Consider the following 19438-nt stretch of genomic DNA (forward strand, 5'->3'; position numbering starts at 1 on the left):
CCCATCTGCTTTTCTTCTCTTCTGCTTGTTTCTTGGTGTTATAATCGCCCATGTTTTTACGTTACGCCCATCTGCTTTTCTTCTCTTCTGCTTGTTTCTTGGTGTTATAATCGCCCATGTTTTTACGTTACGCCCATCTGCTTTTCTTCTATTCTGCTTGTTTCTTGGTGTTATAATCGCCCATGTTTTTACGTTACACCCATCTGCTTTTCTTCTCTTCTGCTTGTTTCTTGGTGTTATAATCGCCCATGTTTTTACGTTACGCCCATCTGCTTTTCTTCTCTTCTGCTTGTTTCTTGGTGTTATAATCGCCCATGTTTTTACGTTACGCCCATCTGCTTTTCTTCTCTTCTGCTTGTTTCTTGGTGTTATAATCGCCCATGTTTTTACGTTACGCCCATCTGCTTTTCTTCTCTTCTGCTTGTTTCTTGGTGTTATAATCGCCCATGTTTTTACGTTACGCCCATCTGCTTTTCTTCTCTTCTGCTTGTTTCTTGGTGTTATAATCGCCCATGTTTTTACGTTACGCCCATCTCCTTTTCTTCTCTTCTGCTTGTTTCTTGGTGTTATAATCGCCCATGTTTTTACGTTACGCCCATCTGCTTTTCTTCTCTTCTGCTTGTTTCTTGGTGTTATAATCGCCCATGTTTTTACGTTACACCCATCTGCTTTTCTTCTATTCTGCTTGTTTCTTGGTGTTATAATCGCCCATGTTTTTACGTTACGCCCATCTGCTTTTCTTCTATTCTGCTTGTTTCTTGGTGTTATAATCGCCCATGTTTTTACGTTACGCCCATCTGCTTTTCTTCTCTTCTGCTTGTTTCTTGGTGTTATAATCGCCCATGTTTTTACGTTACGCCCATCTGCTTTTCTTCTCTTCTGCTTGTTTCTTGGTGTTATAATCGCCCATGTTTTTACGTTACGCCCATCTGCTTTTCTTCTCTTCTGCTTGTTTCTTGGTGTTATAATCGCCCATGTTTTTACGTTACGCCCATCTGCTTTTCTTCTCTTCTGCTTGTTTCTTGGTGTTATAATCGCCCATGTTTTTACGTTACGCCCATTTGCTTTTCTTCTCTTCTGCTTGTTTCTTGGTGTTATAATCGCCCATGTTTTTACGTTACGCCCATCTGCTTTTCTTCTCTTCTGCTTGTTTCTTGGTGTTATAATCGCCCATGTTTTTACGTTACGCCCATTTGCTTTTCTTCTCTCCTGCTTGTTTCTTGGTGTTATAATCGCCCATGTTTTTACGTTACGCCCATCTGCTTTTCTTCTCTTCTGCTTGTTTCTTGGTGTTATAATCGCCCATGTTTCTACGTTACGCCCATCTGCTTTTCTTCTCTTCTGCTTGTTTCTTGGTGTTATAATCGCCCTTGTTTTTACGTTACGCCCATCTGCTTTTCTTCTATTCTGCTTGTTTCTTGGTGTTATAATCGCCCATGTTTTTACGTTACGCCTATCTGCTTTTCTTCTCTTCTGCTTGTTTCTTGGTGTTATAATCGCCCATGTTTTTACGTTATGCCCATCTGCTTTTCTTCTCTTCTGCTTGTTTCTTGGTGTTATAATCGCCCATGTTTTTACGTTACGCTCATCTGCTTTTCTTCTCTTCTGCTTGTTTCTTGGTGTTATAATCGCCCATGTTTTTACGTTACGCCCATCTGCTTTTCTTCTCTTCTGCTTGTTTCTTGGTGTTATAATCGCCCATGTTTTTACGTTACGCCCATATGCTTTTCTTCTCTTCTGCTTGTTTCTTGGTGTTATAATCGCCCATGTTTTTACGTTACGCCCATTTGCTTTTCTTCTCTTCTGCTTGTTTCTTGGTGTTATAATCGCCCATGTTTTTACGTTACGCCCATCTGCTTTTCTTCTCTTCTGCTTGTTTCTTGGTGTTATAATCGCCCATGTTTTCACGTTACGCCCATCTGCTTTTCTTCTCTTCTGCTTGTTTCTTGGTGTTATAATCGCCCATGTTTCTACGTTACGCCCATCTGCTTTTCTTCTCTTCTGCTTGTTTCTTGGTGTTATAATCGCCCTTGTTTTTACGTTACGCCCATCTGCTTTTCTTCTATTCTGCTTGTTTCTTGGTGTTATAATCGCCCATGTTTTTACGTTACGCCTATCTGCTTTTCTTCTCTTCTGCTTGTTTCTTGGTGTTATAATCGCCCATGTTTTTACGTTATGCCCATCTGCTTTTCTTCTCTTCTGCTTGTTTCTTGGTGTTATAATCGCCCATGTTTTTACGTTACGCTCATCTGCTTTTCTTCTCTTCTGCTTGTTTCTTGGTGTTATAATCGCCCATGTTTTTACGTTACGCCCATCTGCTTTTCTTCTCTTCTGCTTGTTTCTTGGTGTTATAATCGCCCATGTTTTTACGTTACGCCCATCTGCTTTTCTTCTCTTCTGCTTGTTTCTTGGTGTTATAATCGCCCATGTTTTTACGTTACGCCCATTTGCTTTTCTTCTCTTCTGCTTGTTTCTTGGTGTTATAATCGCCCATGTTTTTACGTTACGCCCATCTGCTTTTCTTCTCTTCTGCTTGTTTCTTGGTGTTATAATCGCCCATGTTTTTACGTTACGCCCATTTGCTTTTCTTCTCTTCTGCTTGTTTCTTGGTGTTATAATCGCCCATGTTTTTACGTTACGCCCATTTGCTTTTCTTCTCTTCTGCTTGTTTCTTGGTGTTATAATCGCCAATGTTTCTACGTTACGCCCATCTGCTTTTCTTCTCTTCTGCTTGTTTCTTGGTGTTATAATCGCCCATGTTTTTACGTTACGCCCATCTGCTTTTCTTCTATTCTGCTTGTTTCTTGGTGTTATAATCGCCCATGTTTTTACGTTACGCCCATCTGCTTTTCTTCTCTTCTGCTTGTTTCTTGGTGTTATAACCGCCCATGTTTTTACGTTACGCCCTTCTGCTTTTCTTCTCTTCTGCTTGTTTCTTGGTGTTATAATCGCCCATGTTTTTACGTTACACCCATCTGCTTTTCTTCTATTCTGCTTGTTTCTTGGTGTTATAATCGCCCATGTTTTTACGTTACGCCCATTTGCTTTTCTTCTCTTCTGCTTGTTTCTTGGTGTTATAATCGCCCATGTTTTTACGTTACGCCCATCTGCTTTTCTTCTCTTCTGCTTGTTTCTTGGTGTTATAATCGCCCATGTTTTTACGTTACGCCCATCTGCTTTTCTTCTCTTCTGCTTGTTTCTTGGTGTTATAATCGCCCATGTTTTTACGTTACGCCCATCTGCTTTTCTTCTATTCTGCTTGTTTCTTGGTGTTATAATCGCCCATGTTTTTACGTTACGCCCATCTGCTTTTCTTCTCTTCTGCTTGTTTCTTGGTGTTATAACCGCCCATGTTTTTACGTTACGCCCTTCTGCTTTTCTTCTCTTCTGCTTGTTTCTTGGTGTTATAATCGCCCATGTTTTTACGTTACACCCATCTGCTTTTCTTCTATTCTGCTTGTTTCTTGGTGTTATAATCGCCCATGTTTTTACGTTACACCCATCTGCTTTTCTTCTCTTCTGCTTGTTTCTTGGTGTTATAATCGCCCATGTTTTTACGTTACGCCCATCTGCTTTTCTTCTATTCTGCTTGTTTCTTGGCCTCATGACCGCCCTTGTTTTTGCTTTGTGCCACTGCGCTCCCCTTCTCCTCTGCTTCTCTCTGCTTGGTATAGCAGTTTTTTTCTTTAATTTATTCGCCGCTCCTCTCCTTCTTCTCTGCTTCTGTCTGCTTGGTATAGCAGTCTTTTTCTTTAATTTATTCGCCGCTCCTCTCCTTCTTCTCTGCTTCTGTCTGCTTGGTATAGCAGTCTTTTTCTTTAATTTATTCGCCGCTCCTCTCCTTCTACTCTGCTTCTGTCTGCTTGGTATAGCAGTTGTTTTTTTCTTTAATTTATTCGCCGCTCCTCTCCTTCTTCTCTGCTTCTGTCTGCTTGGTATAGCAGTCTTTTTCTTTAATTTATTCGCCGCTCCTCTCCTTCTACTCTGCTTCTGTCTGCTTGGTATAGCAGTTGTTTTTTTCTTTAATTTATTCGCCGCTCCTCTCCTTCTTCTCTGCTTCTGTCTGCTTGGTATAGCAATCTTTTTCTTTAATTTATTCGCCGCTCCTCTCCTTCTACTCTGCTTCTGTCTGCTTGGTATAGCAGTTGTTTTTTTCTTTAATTTATTCGCCGCTCCTCTCCTTCTCTGCTTCTCTCTGCTTGGTATAGCTGTTTTTTTTTAATCTAATTTATTCGCCGCTCCTCTCCTTCTTCTCTGCTTCTGTCTGCTTGATATAGCAGTTTTTTTCTTTAATTTATTCGCCGCTCCTCTCCTTCTCTGCTTTTCTCTGCTTGGTATAGCAGTCTTTTTCTTTAATTTATTCGCCGCTCCTCTCCTTCTTCTCTGCTTCTGTCTGCTTGGTATAGCAGTCTTTTTCTTTAATTTATTCGCCGCTCCTCTCCTTCTACTCTGCTTCTGTCTGCTTGGTATAGCAGTTGTTTTTTTCTTTAATTTATTCGCCGCTCCTCTCCTTCTTCTCTGCTTCTGTCTGCTTGGTATAGCAGTCTTTTTCTTTAATTTATTCGCCGCTCCTCTCCTTCTACTCTGCTTCTGTCTGCTTGGTATAGCAGTTGTTTTTTTCTTTAATTTATTCGCCGCTCCTCTCCTTCTCTGCTTCTCTCTGCTTGGTATAGCTGTTTTTTTTTAATCTAATTTATTCGCCGCTCCTCTCCTTCTTCTCTGCTTCTCTCTTCTTGGTATAGCAGTTTTTTTTCTTTAATTTATTCGCCGCTCCTCTCCTTCTTCTCTGCTTCTGTCTGCTTGATATAGCAGTTTTTTTCTTTAATTTATTCGCCGCTCCTCTCCTTCTCTGCTTTTCTCTGCTTGGTATAGCAGTCTTTTTCTTTAATTTATTCGCCGCTCCTCTCCTTCTACTCTGCTTCTGTCTGCTTGGTATAGCAGTCTTTTTCTTTAATTTATTCGCCGCTCCTCTCCTTCTCTGCTTCTGTCTGCTTGGTATAGCAGTCTTTTTCTTTAATTTATTCGCCGCTCCTCTCCTTCTCTGCTTCTGTCTGCTTGGTATAGCAGTCTTTTTCTTTAATTTATTCGCCGCTCCTCTCCTTCTCTGCTTCTGTCTGCTTGGTATAGTAGTTTTTGTCTTTAATTTATTTGCCTCTCCTGTCCTCCGTCACTGATTCTTTCTTCTCCTATATTATCTGCTGTCTTAAATTTTAATTATTCTTCCCTTCTGATTGCTTCTTTGTTCTTGAATATTATCTGCTGTCTTAAATTTTAATTATTCTTCCCTTCTGATTGCTTCTTTGTTCTTGTATATAATCTGCTGTCTTAAATTTTAATTATTCTTCCCTTCTGATTGCTTCTTTGTTCTTGTATATAATCTGCTGTCTTAAATTTTAATTATTCTTCCCTTCTGATTGCTTCTTTGTTCTTGTATATAATCTGCTGTCTTAAATTTTAATTATTCTTCCCTTCTGATTGCTTCTTTGTTCTTGTATATAATCTGCTGTCTTAAATTTTAATTATCTTCCCTTCTGATTGCTTCTTTGTTCTTGTATATAATCTGCTGTCTTAAATTTTAATTATTCTTTCCTTCTGATTGCTTCCTAGTTCTTGTATATTATCTGCTGTCTTAAATTTAATTATTCTTCCCTTCTCACAGCTTCTCTCTTCTTCTTATAGCAGCTCTTGTCTTTTCTAAGTAATGAGAAGAGTCAAAAGGAAAGTACAGTGAGTATATTTATAATATTATTTCAAACAATGAAATGGAAGTTAAACATAAACATTTATGCCTACATTTTTATTTAAAACTCATTACGGCTTGGAAATGAATTAATTGCAAGCCACTTTAAATGCAGCTTGAAATCTAGTAATATATTTTAAATTGCGGTCTTTTGGCGGTAATTTATTAAACACGTTTAAAGCCACAATGTGAAACCACCTTGTATTTACATTTAATCTTGTATTGGTAACATGCAACTGGTAATTAAACATAGCTCTGCATACCGGATTTCACCTGAAATGGATTTTAGTTTTTATTAACTTTGATTAAACACTGAAACATATAAATGTCATCTAGAGTAGACCCCATAACAAATAGATGTCTACAAAGGGCGTCTTAAGAAGAATCAATAACGGCACCACTAGTTTTTTTCCTGCCGGATTAAATTCCTTACCATATATATCCCACTGCTATTATCTCACATATGAATCCCATAATGTAATTATGGTATTACATTGCACTGATAAGAAGTGCTTGAAAGGTCTTTCTGACCTTTTTCTTTATTTCTCAGCAACTAGATGGCTCTAGATAATCTCGTACAAGGAGAGTTTATATGAGGGTCCCAATTCATAGTTGGGGCCAATATAATTGTTAAAAATTTCGCAGTGTCAGGTATTGATTCAATATCACCCTTCCCATCCATTTTTCTCTTTCATTTTGTTTGTCTCTTTCTGTCCCTATGTTTTTTTTTTATTTCTCTTCTCTTCTGCCATCTTATCCTCTCCTGAGTTCGACTCTCTCTCTTCTTTTCTCCTCTCCTTCATCTAGCCACCAGATACTCCTTTATTTGCATTTCTAAATATAATAAGGCTGGTAAAATATTTTACCAAAGTTCAAAATTAAGAAACAAGAATCATCAGCCTTTATTTATAGTCAAATATATATATATATATATATATATATATATATATATATATATATAACAGAGATGGTTTGGAATTGAATGGGTTACATCAGCTGCTTGTCTATGCGTTTGTCGTGAATATGTTAGGAGAAAATCCACAAACGATTAGGGAAAACACGGGAATTTTACTGGAAGCAAGTAAAGAGATAGGTTTGGAAGTAAATCCCGAAAAGACAAAGTATATGATTATGTCTCGTGACCAGAATATTGTACGAAATGGAAATAGGCTATAAAAATTGGAAATTTATCTTTTGAGAGGTAGAGAAGTTCAAATTTCTTGGAGCAACAGTAACAAATATAAATGACACTCGGGAGGAAATTAAACACAGAATAAATATGGGAAATGCCTGTTATTATTCGGTTGAGAAGCTTTTATCATCTAGTCTGCTGTCAAAAAATCTGAAAATTAGAATTTATAAAACAGTTATATTACCGGTTGTTCTGTATGGTTGTGAAACTTGGACTCTCACTCTGAGAGAGGAACATAGGTTAAGGGTGTTTGAGAATAAGGAGCTTAGGAAAATATTTCAGGCTAAGAGGGATGAAGTTACAGGAGAATGGAGAAAGTTACACAACGCAGAGCTGGACGAATTCTATCCTTCAACTGACATAATTAGGAACATTAAATCCAGAAGTTTGAGATGGGCAGGGCATGTAGTACGTAGGTATGGGCTAATCCAGAAATGCATATAGAGTGTTAGTTGGGAGGCCAGAGGGGAAAAGACTTTTGGGGAGGCCGAGACGTAGATGGGAAGATAATATTAAAATGGATTTGAGGGAGGTGGGATATGATGGAGAATGGATTAATCTTGCTCAGGATAGGGACCAATGGCAGGTTTGTGTGAGGGCGGCAATGAACCTCCGGGTTTCTTAAAAGCCAGTAAGTAAGTAGTAGCATTATTTACTTGTTTTTGTGAACATTGCCTGCATTTTAGTTTCAGACATACAGCTTCAAGAGTCAGCCTCGCTTTCACGTGTTGAAGCAATCAGGGCACAGGCATTGTTCAGTGAATAAAGTTTTGCTGCACTTGATTTGGACCTTTAGGCCTATTTATTATTATTGTCATTATTTTGAGGCCCCTCATGAGCCAAGGTGGCCACCCAGTTCCAACATGCCACCACCTTCGCTCAGTTGGTTAAGGCACTTGCCTGCCAGTCTGAAGTTGCACTCGGCCGCGGGTTCGATCCCCGCTTGGGCTGATTACCTGGTTGGGTTTTTCCGATGTTTTCCCCAACCGTAAGGTGAATGCCAGGTAATCTATGGCGAATCCTCGGCCTCATCTCGCCAAATATCATCTCGCTATCACCAATCTCATCGACGCTAAATAACCTAGTACAACTACTACATCGTCGTTAAATAATCAACTAAAACAAAAGTTCGATCATGCATTTAAACGGCACTGCTTACTCCCAACCCCAAGAATTGTGGAACAGGTTATGACTGAATGAGAGGTGACAACTGCTTTGTCCACACCTGTGGAGTAACGGTCAGCGCGTCTGGCCGCGAAACGTCTGCCCGGGTTCGAATCCCGGTCGGGGCAAGTTATCTGATTGAGGTTTTTTCTGGGGTTTTCCCTCAACCCAATACGAGCAAATGCTGGGTAGCTTTCGGTGCTGGACCCCGGACTCATTTCACCGGCATTATCACCTTCATTTTATTCAGATGCTAGATAACCTAGATGTTGATACAGCGTCGTAAAATAACCCAATAAAATAAATATACAACTGTATTCGCCTGTATTCAATTCTGTGATGCTGTAGATGTTAAGGATTTATTAGTTCACTACCGAAAATACAGTCCAACCTGGGTAATTCGAAGTTGAAGAGATCATTTTAAAAAATCCAATTATCCAAGAATAAAAAAAAATTTAAAGTTTCAATTGTTTTCTTGCTTTCTACAAATTGGGGCTGTAATCAAAAAGTGCAAGTAAAGTGAAAGTGGAAAAGATCGAGAAGTATAGGGGAGAGAGAAAGTGTATAAGCAGATGTGCAGAATAAAATATAAGTATTTATAGGAAGTGACAATAGTGAGAATGGATAAAGTGTAAGCAGAATAGTGAGAAAGTGAAAGTGAGCGCAAATAGGAATGAGTGAAAATAGTGAGAAAGGGTTAAGAGAAGCGAACAAGTGACAGCATAAAATTAGTACTAACATTTGAACATTGGAACAGTAAATGAATAAAAGGTCAAGGAACAAATAGGACAAATAATTCAATATGATAATTTATAGAGAAAAATTGAAATTGAGATTTTAGTGAATAGTAGTTAGAGGAAAAGGGGGGTGTGAAAGGAGTATACAATATCTTAATATATAAAATTGAATGTGGGTATGTATGTAATATATTTATGTATGTGTATATGTTCTCTATACAAATCTACACGCTTTGACCGATATGTGCCAAAGTCTCCACATTTAACCTTTATAACCAGGAGAAGAACATAGGCTACATTAAAATTGTGCAAATGGAAGTTAAATCAATTAAAAATATAAAGAATAAAAATAAAGAGATCAAATATTCATGTATTATATTGAAATGCAAAATCTTCTATAGTCAATTGTTCTTTATCATTGTCTGTTGTATTCAACATCGAATTTCACGAGGCCTTGGAAATTTTAACACGAAATTAAATTACATTGTTGTTACACATCATGAAGGCTAAAACTAGATAATTCATACAATAAGTATCTTTACGCAGTCCAGGACCGTATTATGAATTCCTCGATGCAGTTTTGTAGATAGTGAGCAAACTGTTTTATGCAACTGAATTCTAGAATTCTTTGGAACTACAAGGATTGCTACCACATAATTTACTTAACATTGAATAACCAATAGTAGTATTGCGAATTATTAAGCTACCAAAATTACACATGAATAAGTATTGGTGTGAAAAACTCATACGAAACTTAGAAGAATTGGCAATATGAACTACAAAAATAAAATATGTTTTATTCCACGTATTGCTAGGATACTCATTCAATTTTAAGCAACTGCAATTTCAATGACACTAGCATTTGTAATGGCGATATTAAAATGAACCTCAAGGGCAGTCGCTCAAAGTTGCAGACATTAACTTAAGGTAACCAGGTGGTGATTTTTAATTTTGTATTTCAAAATAAAGTACAAAACTGTTCTTTAAAACAATATAAATATTATGGGGGTATTTCTGCATATAACTTAAGCCTTTTAAATGATCTCTTTAAATTAGGTGGTGCATGTAATTCATACATTCTTCTTTTTTTAAAATGCAGTTTTCCATAAGTTGACATTTTTCAAACTTAAGTGCATTTTTCTCTGAAACTACTAAATCAATTTACATGAAACTTTTACAGTGTTATCTGCAGCCTGTGCATAGTACACCTACGGGTTTAAGAATATCACACACATAACACGAGAAAAAATGTATATAAATTGAACAAAATTGTAAAAAAATGTTAAGCAAAGTTCAGTATTTTTTTCCGCTTCACTAGGGGTGAAATATTTAAATAAATTTTGCTTTAGAATTTACAATGCACATTACTAGATAATTATAAAAAGTACAAGGCATATGAGAGAAGATTGTAGCAAGTAATGTGCACCTGAAGAATCAGGCACACTTAGCAACATGGGAAAACAGGTTATCAGTTAGGACCTTTCTTTCGCACTTGGATACAAAACAAATTAGTTGTCTTCTATACCACTGAATTCAAAATGATTGATTGTATAAGCCTAGAAATTTTTATTCCATTCTGACCACTAGAAGCTTAGAAATACTGAACTAAACTTTTGTATTGAAATTTTTTAATCGCACAAGCACCACTACCCAGTTCCCTTAAAAACTGCGTTTTTTTCACATCTTCAACTATATTTTATACAAAGAAGTGAAAAAAAAAAGATTTTACACATAACAATAAGCAATTCAATTATACTTTTGTCATGTTATTAATGTAGTATGTGAATGTACGTAAGCCCACTGAAAATAACACTATTAATTCTCAAAATATTGTTGTTCACGTCCGAAAATGTGTTGCTGCGAAATTATATCTGTATAATCACGTTGCAAATTTAGTATGTTAAGCGTTGTGGAAATAAAAATCTCTTAATTTCTAAAATACCGGTAGACCTTATGCATTTCTCAGAATATTAGTCTTTATGTTAAAAATTAATTATTGCGAGTTTATATTGTATCTGTATTCTGTGTATAAAGTTAGAATTAATATAATATGTTCTCAATTTATGAGATATAGTTTCAAGTTATATTAAAAAACTGGGTATGATATAAGTGGGTGTACAGCGGTCCAGAGGTAAAAAATCTTCCAATATAAATTAAATTATATATGTATATATTGATTCGATGATGAAAGTGATCAGAAAGAGGAGAAGGAATTATATTTTCGTTGGGTTTTACTTCGTTTATAGTTTGATTTTTCTATTACTTTATTTGTATTTCTGGCGGTATGAAAGAGAAGGCCTAATGGCCTTAACTATACCAGAATAAATAAATAAATAAGTAAATAAATAAAAGTAAATAAATACAAACAAATAAATATATAAATTTGAAACAACAGTTTAACTTCAGGCACATGTTGAAATGTTTTTTTTTTCAGTGCTTGATTTACTACTGTTTTAAATTGAGTTAACCCTGGCAGGCATTTGGCTAAGGAGTTCATTAATTCATAAAATTGGCGTTAAGTAAAGATTCATCTTTATGGGCGAGGAAAGCTTAGTAAAGACAATTCGTTTTAGTTGTGTATAGTTAGGTTTCTGAGATTTCCGAAAATTTAATAACCAGTTTAATTAAAAATACAAGCAGAAAGGAAAACCCGGGCAACGCCGGGTGCTTTCTGCTAGTTAGATATATTAGGATTAATGAACAAATAGAGAATATCAATTGAACTGTAGGGGAGATTGACCAAGTAACAAAAAAGGTACATAGTGTAATTGGGAGTATTTGTGTAGACGTGTACTGCAAATAATGTGTTATTGTAATAATATGTTAATGGTGGCACCGGGTACAGAAATGTGAGGTACACCATTACATGTAAAGAAGTGCTGTGAAGACATATATATCATATCATATATCTTGGTTTCTACGCCAGAGGCATTTTGATTTACATACACCAACTTTTTCGAGATAAACGGTTCAAAACTACCAACTAAATTTATGGAGACTATACGGGAATCATTCGCCACTCCTCTTGTATAAAAATTCAATGCAATATAAAAGAAACAAAACTATTTATTCAAAATTTTGCACAAAATTACCAAAGTACAGGACATTCAACTTACAAAAAGTAAAACTCGATACTTTTGTTTGTTTCGTGTTAACATTTATTTTAGTCTTTGATTCATTCAAAATTCTTCCAGTTTAATTAATAGCGATTATTTATGATTTTGTTGGCCTCTAACATAGGACCTTAATTCCTGGATGTGGCCCATGGTCTGATCGATTGTAGGCAATGGCTTCTCGGGATGTTCTGGCCTTTCTTCTTGATCTAAAGATACGGCTACATTTTGCTCGCGCTATATTGCGGACTGACATTCATAATTTAGGATCTGAATTTCGTTGAATTTCACTTAGAATTTTCGAAAAAATTTGAATTAGGCTACAAACAATTTTTTTCCATTGCGTTTTATAGGAGGAAAACCGCGCGAAAAGTTCGAATTATTCACGACTTCAAATTAAAAACGTTGGAATTATACAAGTTGGACTGTAGTGCCCCTGGATTATTAGGAAAAACATGTTACCTGTATTCGAAATGTCCCTCCGCCTCAGATGTGTTATGCAGGTCTTCGTTTTATTTCAATATATCCATTTAGTGCTGCACTGTACGGAATCATCGTCTTAGTTTACGATTGCCTTCAATTTATTGAATAATTGCAGGAAAGACGTTGGAATTGTGAACCCATAAGTAAAAGAAAGTATGATTATAAATCGTCAATTTGCTTTCTCATCATGGTTGCTATGTTACTTACTGATCAATTCTTGCTGTCTGTCATGGTTGCTATGTTACAGATCAATTCTTGCTAATTGTTATTGACAATGACAAAAGCCTTTCAACTCCAGAAGCGAACGTGGAAATTTTAAAATGTTATTTGAATGCAGATATTTTTATTTTCCAACTAAACCGCTGCCTATGCAGGAGTTCACTCCCGCCAATAAATGGATCCGACAACCTGATCGCCTCACTAGCAGTGAATGGAGACTAGCTCTTAAAATGACAGCTAATGTTTGTCCGCTGCGTGCTATACCAGGAAGGTCCCGAGATGGAAACCACTGTCGTCGTTGCGTCAGTGAGATTGAAACTCTTGGCCACGTTTTGGGTGCCTGTCCTTTCAGCGAGACACTGCGGAACTCTAGACATCACAGATTCAGGTCCATGATTGCCGAAGCCTTGAGGAAGAATGGTCACACTGTGCACGAAGAAGACCATGGCATCTCTCAAGAGGGATCCTGTCGGCGAATTGACATGCTTGCCATTCCACCAGGCTCTACATCCGCCTACATTATCGACCCGACAGTCAGGTTCGAGACTCAGGAACAACAGCCCGCTGACGTCCACGCAGAAAAATCCAGAATTTATGAGCCCACAGTTCCATTCTATTTGGAGAAATATCACCTGACCTCCATTGAAATAGTTGGGCTAATGGTTGGCGCTAGGGGCACCTCGCCTCTTTGCCAGTTTCTGCAAGAAGTTCCAGCTGAACAACGACTTCATTCGTGATGTTTCCCTTGCCGCTATCAGAGGATGACTTGCCATTTTAAAATACATCTGTACTTTGTTTCCTAAAAAGGGACACTTTTCCTCGAATGTCTAATCCGTTTGTTTACTATGTTTAGGCCTGTTATATGCATGCTATTATCTTTCCTGTACTTAATTTTCCCTTTTGTTCGTTCCCCTCATTTCTCTTTTGTGGTCATTTTGTTTTCACTCAATATGATTATTATGCTTTGTCCAATGAGGCAGTTCCGTCATTGGGAAAGCTGCAAGAGTGTCTTTCAATGTGTGACTTCTTGAGTAATAGTTGAATGGAAAAGTATACGTGTGTGCCCGGGTACTAGAAAAATACTAATGAACTGTGAGATAAAGTTCAAACTGTGAGGTAAAGTCTTTATCTCACTAGTGGAATAAAGTAATGTTGAATAAAAGCCTACTTTACAAACGCAAAAGTATTTAGTAAAGGCATGTTTTTCGTTATGGTAATGGATAAATATAATTTTATCCATGACCATAACGAAAAGCATGCCTTTACTAAATACTTTTGTGCGAGATCGTGCGTATTTGCTTGCTTTCCGCACACAACCAATACGCGGTAAGTGTGAAATACCACATTCAGTATTCCCAACGTAACACACATAACAATTTCCCTCTTCTTACCGCTTAAGCATCATATTCATTTTACTGCTATAGGCTTTTAACATATTATTTTTAAAGACGTTCAATATAGTAATAATTATAAATTGGAAACTTACCACTGCAATTTCACCTAAATTGCACTGTTAATTATTGTTTTTAAATATTTGCAAAAATTAAGTAAACTCTACAACACCACAAAAGTTACTGCTATTGTAATGCAAGTAACATTAAGGAAGCCGTGAAAAAATCAACAAGATTCCAGACTCAACATAGACTGGGGGGAAAAAAAAGACAGACGTATATCACGGCCTGCTTCAGTATAGTAAGCACAGAAAACATTTTATAGGAACAATGTTGAAGATAGATATATTTGTTTTCCAAAGTTGCCGTCATTGAACAGAAACCAAGAGAGAGATTTCATTGCAACTAATTAGAAATTCGTCTTTCAGGTATGTAATAAACGATCTTCGCACAAAGTAATGTACGATACAAGAGCGGTATGTTTGTTTTCATGTTCTCGAAAATTAAAAAAGCTCAACTACGTTTCGCTTTTTCAATCTTTTCCTCGAACATGAAAACGTCAACATACCGCTCTTGTAACGCATATTACTATTGCGTTTGTAAAGTAGGCTTTTATTCAACATTACTTTATTCCAATAGTGAGATAAAGACTTTACCTCACAGTTTGAATTTTACCTCACAGTTCATTAGTATTTTCCTAGTACCCGGGCACACACGTATACTTTTCCACTGAATTATTACTCAAGAAGTTAATATATTAGTTACTAGATGTCACTACCTCTACTTCTTTATTACCATTTCTTAAATATACATACACCCAATCTCCTCTCTTTTCTCTATCTACTACGTCGTAATTTGTGCATTGCATCCATATCTAATATGTATTTTTTTTTTTAATTTGTAATAATTTACCTTTTGGGAGGCGAGAAGACTTGAACCTGCGAAGTTGGGTTTATAGGATTTTAGGATTTTATAACAACACGCGTTAGTCAACTGAGCTAAACAGACACGATGATTAACTACTTTTTAGCCACCGGCGTGGCTCAGTCGGTTAAGGCGCTTGTCTGCCGGTCTGAAGTTGCGTTCGGGCGCGGGTTCGATCCCCGCTTGGGCTGATTACCTGGTTGGGTTTTTTCCGAGGTTTTCCCCAACCGTAATGTAAATGCAAGGTAGTCTATGGCGAATCCTCGGCCTCATCTCGCTATCACCAATCTCATCGACGCTAAATAACCTAGTAGTTGATACAGCGTCGTTAAATAACCAACTAAAATAAAAAAAAATTAACTACTTTTTAATATTCCTCTTAAGTTTACAGAATTAAAATGTGAAATTATTTTAATCTCATTAGTCCCTTGAACACTTCTGAATAATCCCTGAAACTTCAAAAAGACGAAAATACACGTTTAAAATGAAAAAAAAAAATATATATATATATATATATTAAAATTATATAATTAATTATAATTTTTTATTTATCCAACGCCTTAGATACCATTCTTCACTAATCATGGCCTCCTACATCATGACCTATCTAGTTCACATATCGATTCTAAAATCCATGCCATGATATGTGATTATATGAGGACTTATTTTCAACATATTTTCTTTTATAAAACAGAATTTTTCGTTATGGTCATGGATAAAATTACGTACGGTACTTGTGAGCGTGATCTTTATTGCACTCGTGTAATTTAAGCACTCGGCTGACGCCTCGTGCTTAAATCTTTCCATTCGCGCAATAAAGATGCACTTACCTCACAAGTACCATAAATAAGTATTATTATAGTGCGTTTGTCTTTTGTCGTTGTGCGTAATGTATCCACGTTCAATACAATCTCTACAATACCATCTGACAGGACAGCTCTTTAATGAGCCTATTATGGAAGATATAAACCACAGATTGTGTAAACAAAAGACGATCGGAAGACACTGGTCGCCTGGTAACCGACGTCGGGGCTTGACCGGGGCTCATTATTTCGCTGTGAAAACAGACTTCTGGAGAATCGATAGCAGTTGTTGGAGTCCCATATTAATTTGTTTCCAAACATCTTGGCATAAAGAAGTTGTCAAACTTGTCACAACTCCGATAACAAGGAAAACACTTACCAGTGGGACTGGCAAGCAACGCGTGCCCAGATACTAGTGCTTGCATGCGGCGGAGATGGAGAAAAAGAAAACTTTATCAATAAGAAGACAGATTGTAAACATCAATTCTTCATATACAGTGTGTTTAAAAGTTGATAAAGTTTATAAAAATGCACTGAACCCTTGTGGCGCTGTCTCGTGATCTTAAGGGGTTAGGTACAGCTTAAAGGAGTAAAAGTTTGGAAATGTTCAACTTTTTTTTTCCTCCATTACTCTATCTTGTACAATAATGAAAATCAGTATGTGTAACACACTGTCCTTCTGCTATGTGATAAACATATTTTTACGATTTGAAAAATTTATTTATTTATTTATTTTTTTTTCAAAATTCAAAGATCACTGTGCAGTGATGAAGCGTTTCCTTCATAACTCAAAAAGTATCCAACATTCTGTGATGAAATTTTTTGTGTGTATTTATGCATGTAATATCTACAATACGACGCAAGACCACTTCTCTACCTTTGATAGATTGTCTGATAAAAATAAATTCATTTTAAAAAATGGTCAAATATCTAACACAGAATTAAAAAAAAAATATATATATATATATATATAGTTTATTAAGGAATGTAGTTGAAAGAGCATGATATTTTAAACATGAGTTTCAGCAATAAAATAAAAGAGAGAGAATATGAAAAAAATAACAAATTTATGAGTTATAAGGGAAACGCTTCATCACTGCACAGTGAACTTTGAATTTTGAAAAAAAAAATATATATATAAGTATTTTTTTAATCGTAAAAATATTTTTTTCATACAGCAGAAGGAAAGTGCTTTACACATACCAATTTTCATTATTGTACAAGATACAGTAATGGAGGGAAAAAATGTTGAATACTAGTATTTCCAAAACATTTACTGCTGTAAGCTACACCTAACCCCTTAAAGGCGACTATTGCACAGCTGTAATATCAATAGTAGTGGTGGTGGTGGTGGTGGTAGTAGTAGTAGTAGTAGTAGTAGTATAGTAGTAAAATTAATACGCCTACTATTTTCTTTGATGAAGTTTTCAACTGTAAAGTATACCAAATCTGAAGCGCTAATTTACAACCCAAAATCTAAAACAAAATATTTCCGTCTCGTCTTTAATCCTAGTAATTCTATAAGAATTTGGAAAAGTGTGTTCTAATTAACCCACACTCTCTCCTTTTATCTCATCTGAAAAACAGAAAAAATACATAATTTTTTTCTCAATGAAGATATTTGTTACGGAATAAAATAACTTAAACAAAATTCGCACTTTGGCAAGAAGAGTAACAATACTAAAAAAAATGTCATTTTGAGATTTTCATATATTCTTCAAGCTAATAGTGTCACCTGTCGGTAGAAATAGAGTTTTAATTTATTTCTGTATTTTTTTCCGCCATAGAAAGAATATCTCGGGAGGAAATTAAACACAGAATAAATATGGGAAGTGCCTGTTATTATTCGGTTGAGAAGCTTTTATCATCCAGTCTGCTGTCGAAAAATCTGAAAGCTAGAATTTATAAAACAGTTATATTACCGGTTGTTCTGTATGGTTGTGAAACTTGGATTCTCACTTTGAGAGAGGAACATAGGTTAAGGGTGTTCGAGAATAAGGTTCTTAGGAAAATATTTGGGGCTAAGAGGGATGAAGTTACGGGAGAATGGAGAAAGTTACACAACACAGAACTGCACGCATTGTATTCTTCACCTGACATAATTAGGAACATTAAATCCAGACGTTTGAGATGGGCAGGGCATGTAGCACGTATGGGCGAATCCAGAAATGCATATACAGTAGAACCCCGATTATCCGTTTCTCTATTAACCAATTGGCGGATTATCCGACTGTTTTTCTATCGCGTTTTTTTTTTTGCTAGGCCTACAGTTATGTATGAAGTACTGTACATTATATTGGCACGTTATTTTTTAGAGAGGGTTACTACAAGAGTGTATTCTTACATAGTATGGTCTACTGTTTTAGTTGTGGTACTCTATAACTTCTATATAAAATTCTTTCGGGAGTATCGAAAGAAATCGTGTTATTCTAGGTATAAAAAGTGCAAATAGCTGAGTGGTTTGGGGGACGAGAAACTGTGGCTCCTCTCAGAATACGAGATTGGAATCACAACTGTGTGCAATTTAATAAAAATAAGGATAACGTGTATAAATTATGTAAATCTATAACACGAGACGTCCACTGTTCCTATCTTTCCACAGACAGCCATTACAAGGACTTTCCTTGCCCCTTAAAAACCCGTTGTTAACAACCAGACTTAAATCAGCGAAATTCTGATCCACTACCACTAGCGTGTTCAATACAGGACCATACAGGAAATTACGAAAGTGTAAATATTATTCTTTTAATTTACGAAATCTTTTACAGTAAGGATTATCCGATTTTTTCGATTAACCGTTCAGTCTACCTCCTTCATTAACACGGATAATAGAGGTTCTACTGTAGAGTAGAGTTGGGCAACACGATTCTTTTTCAGAAGTCGATTCCAACGATTCAATCACACATTACGAATCGATTCTAACGATTCGTTCACAATTCTTCTCAGTCTGCGATTCCAACTATTCTTTTGAATCGTCAACGAGTTCACGATTCTTCCCAGTCTACGATTCAAACTATTCTTTTGAATCGTCGCAAGACACTTTCCTTTGCAAACCACGCGTAGAACAAAAACATTCTACATCTCTCGCATAGATGGCATAAGAGGCGAGACATTGGATTGTCTCTTTCTCATTGGCTGGAACCATTCAGTATGAACTCCATTAGTCTACGAAATTACCCAAGATAATGTCTCTAAATTATAATTTATCAACTGAACCTTATTATGAAGTACATTTCTTGCATTACATCTCTATTTAACTATGCAAATTTCAGGTTTGTGTTCATTATTTTCCATACTTAACAAATGCAGTACATATTTTGATTTCACTCTCGCTCGGGAGCATTCGACACGGTTCGGAAATGTCCGTTGACAGGCTACATCAAACAACGAATAGAATCGTGGGTTACGATACCATGCCGATTCCTTCATATTCTTTTGAACGACGATTCGTTACGATTCTTTTGAACGACGATTCGTTACGATTCGTTTGAACGACGATTCGTTACGATTCTTTTGAACGACGATTCGTTACGATTCGTTTGAACGACGATTCGTTACGATTCTTTTGAACGACGATTCGTTACGATTCTTTTGAACGACGATTCGTTACGATTCTTTTGAACGACGATTCGTTACGATTCTTTTGAACGACGATTCGTTACGATTCGTTTG

At 36.3% G+C, this 19438-nt stretch overlaps 1 protein-coding gene across 1 annotated transcript in view; it reads right to left on the bottom strand.

Annotated features, from left to right (window-relative positions):
- LOC138700991 (uncharacterized) overlaps positions 1-19438 on the bottom strand; it is a 175302-nt gene that overhangs the window by 81377 nt on the left and 74487 nt on the right. The window lies entirely within an intron of this gene.

This window comes from Periplaneta americana, chromosome 6 (assembly GCF_040183065.1).
Source record: "Periplaneta americana isolate PAMFEO1 chromosome 6, P.americana_PAMFEO1_priV1, whole genome shotgun sequence".
Taxonomy (NCBI): domain Eukaryota; kingdom Metazoa; phylum Arthropoda; class Insecta; order Blattodea; family Blattidae; genus Periplaneta; species Periplaneta americana.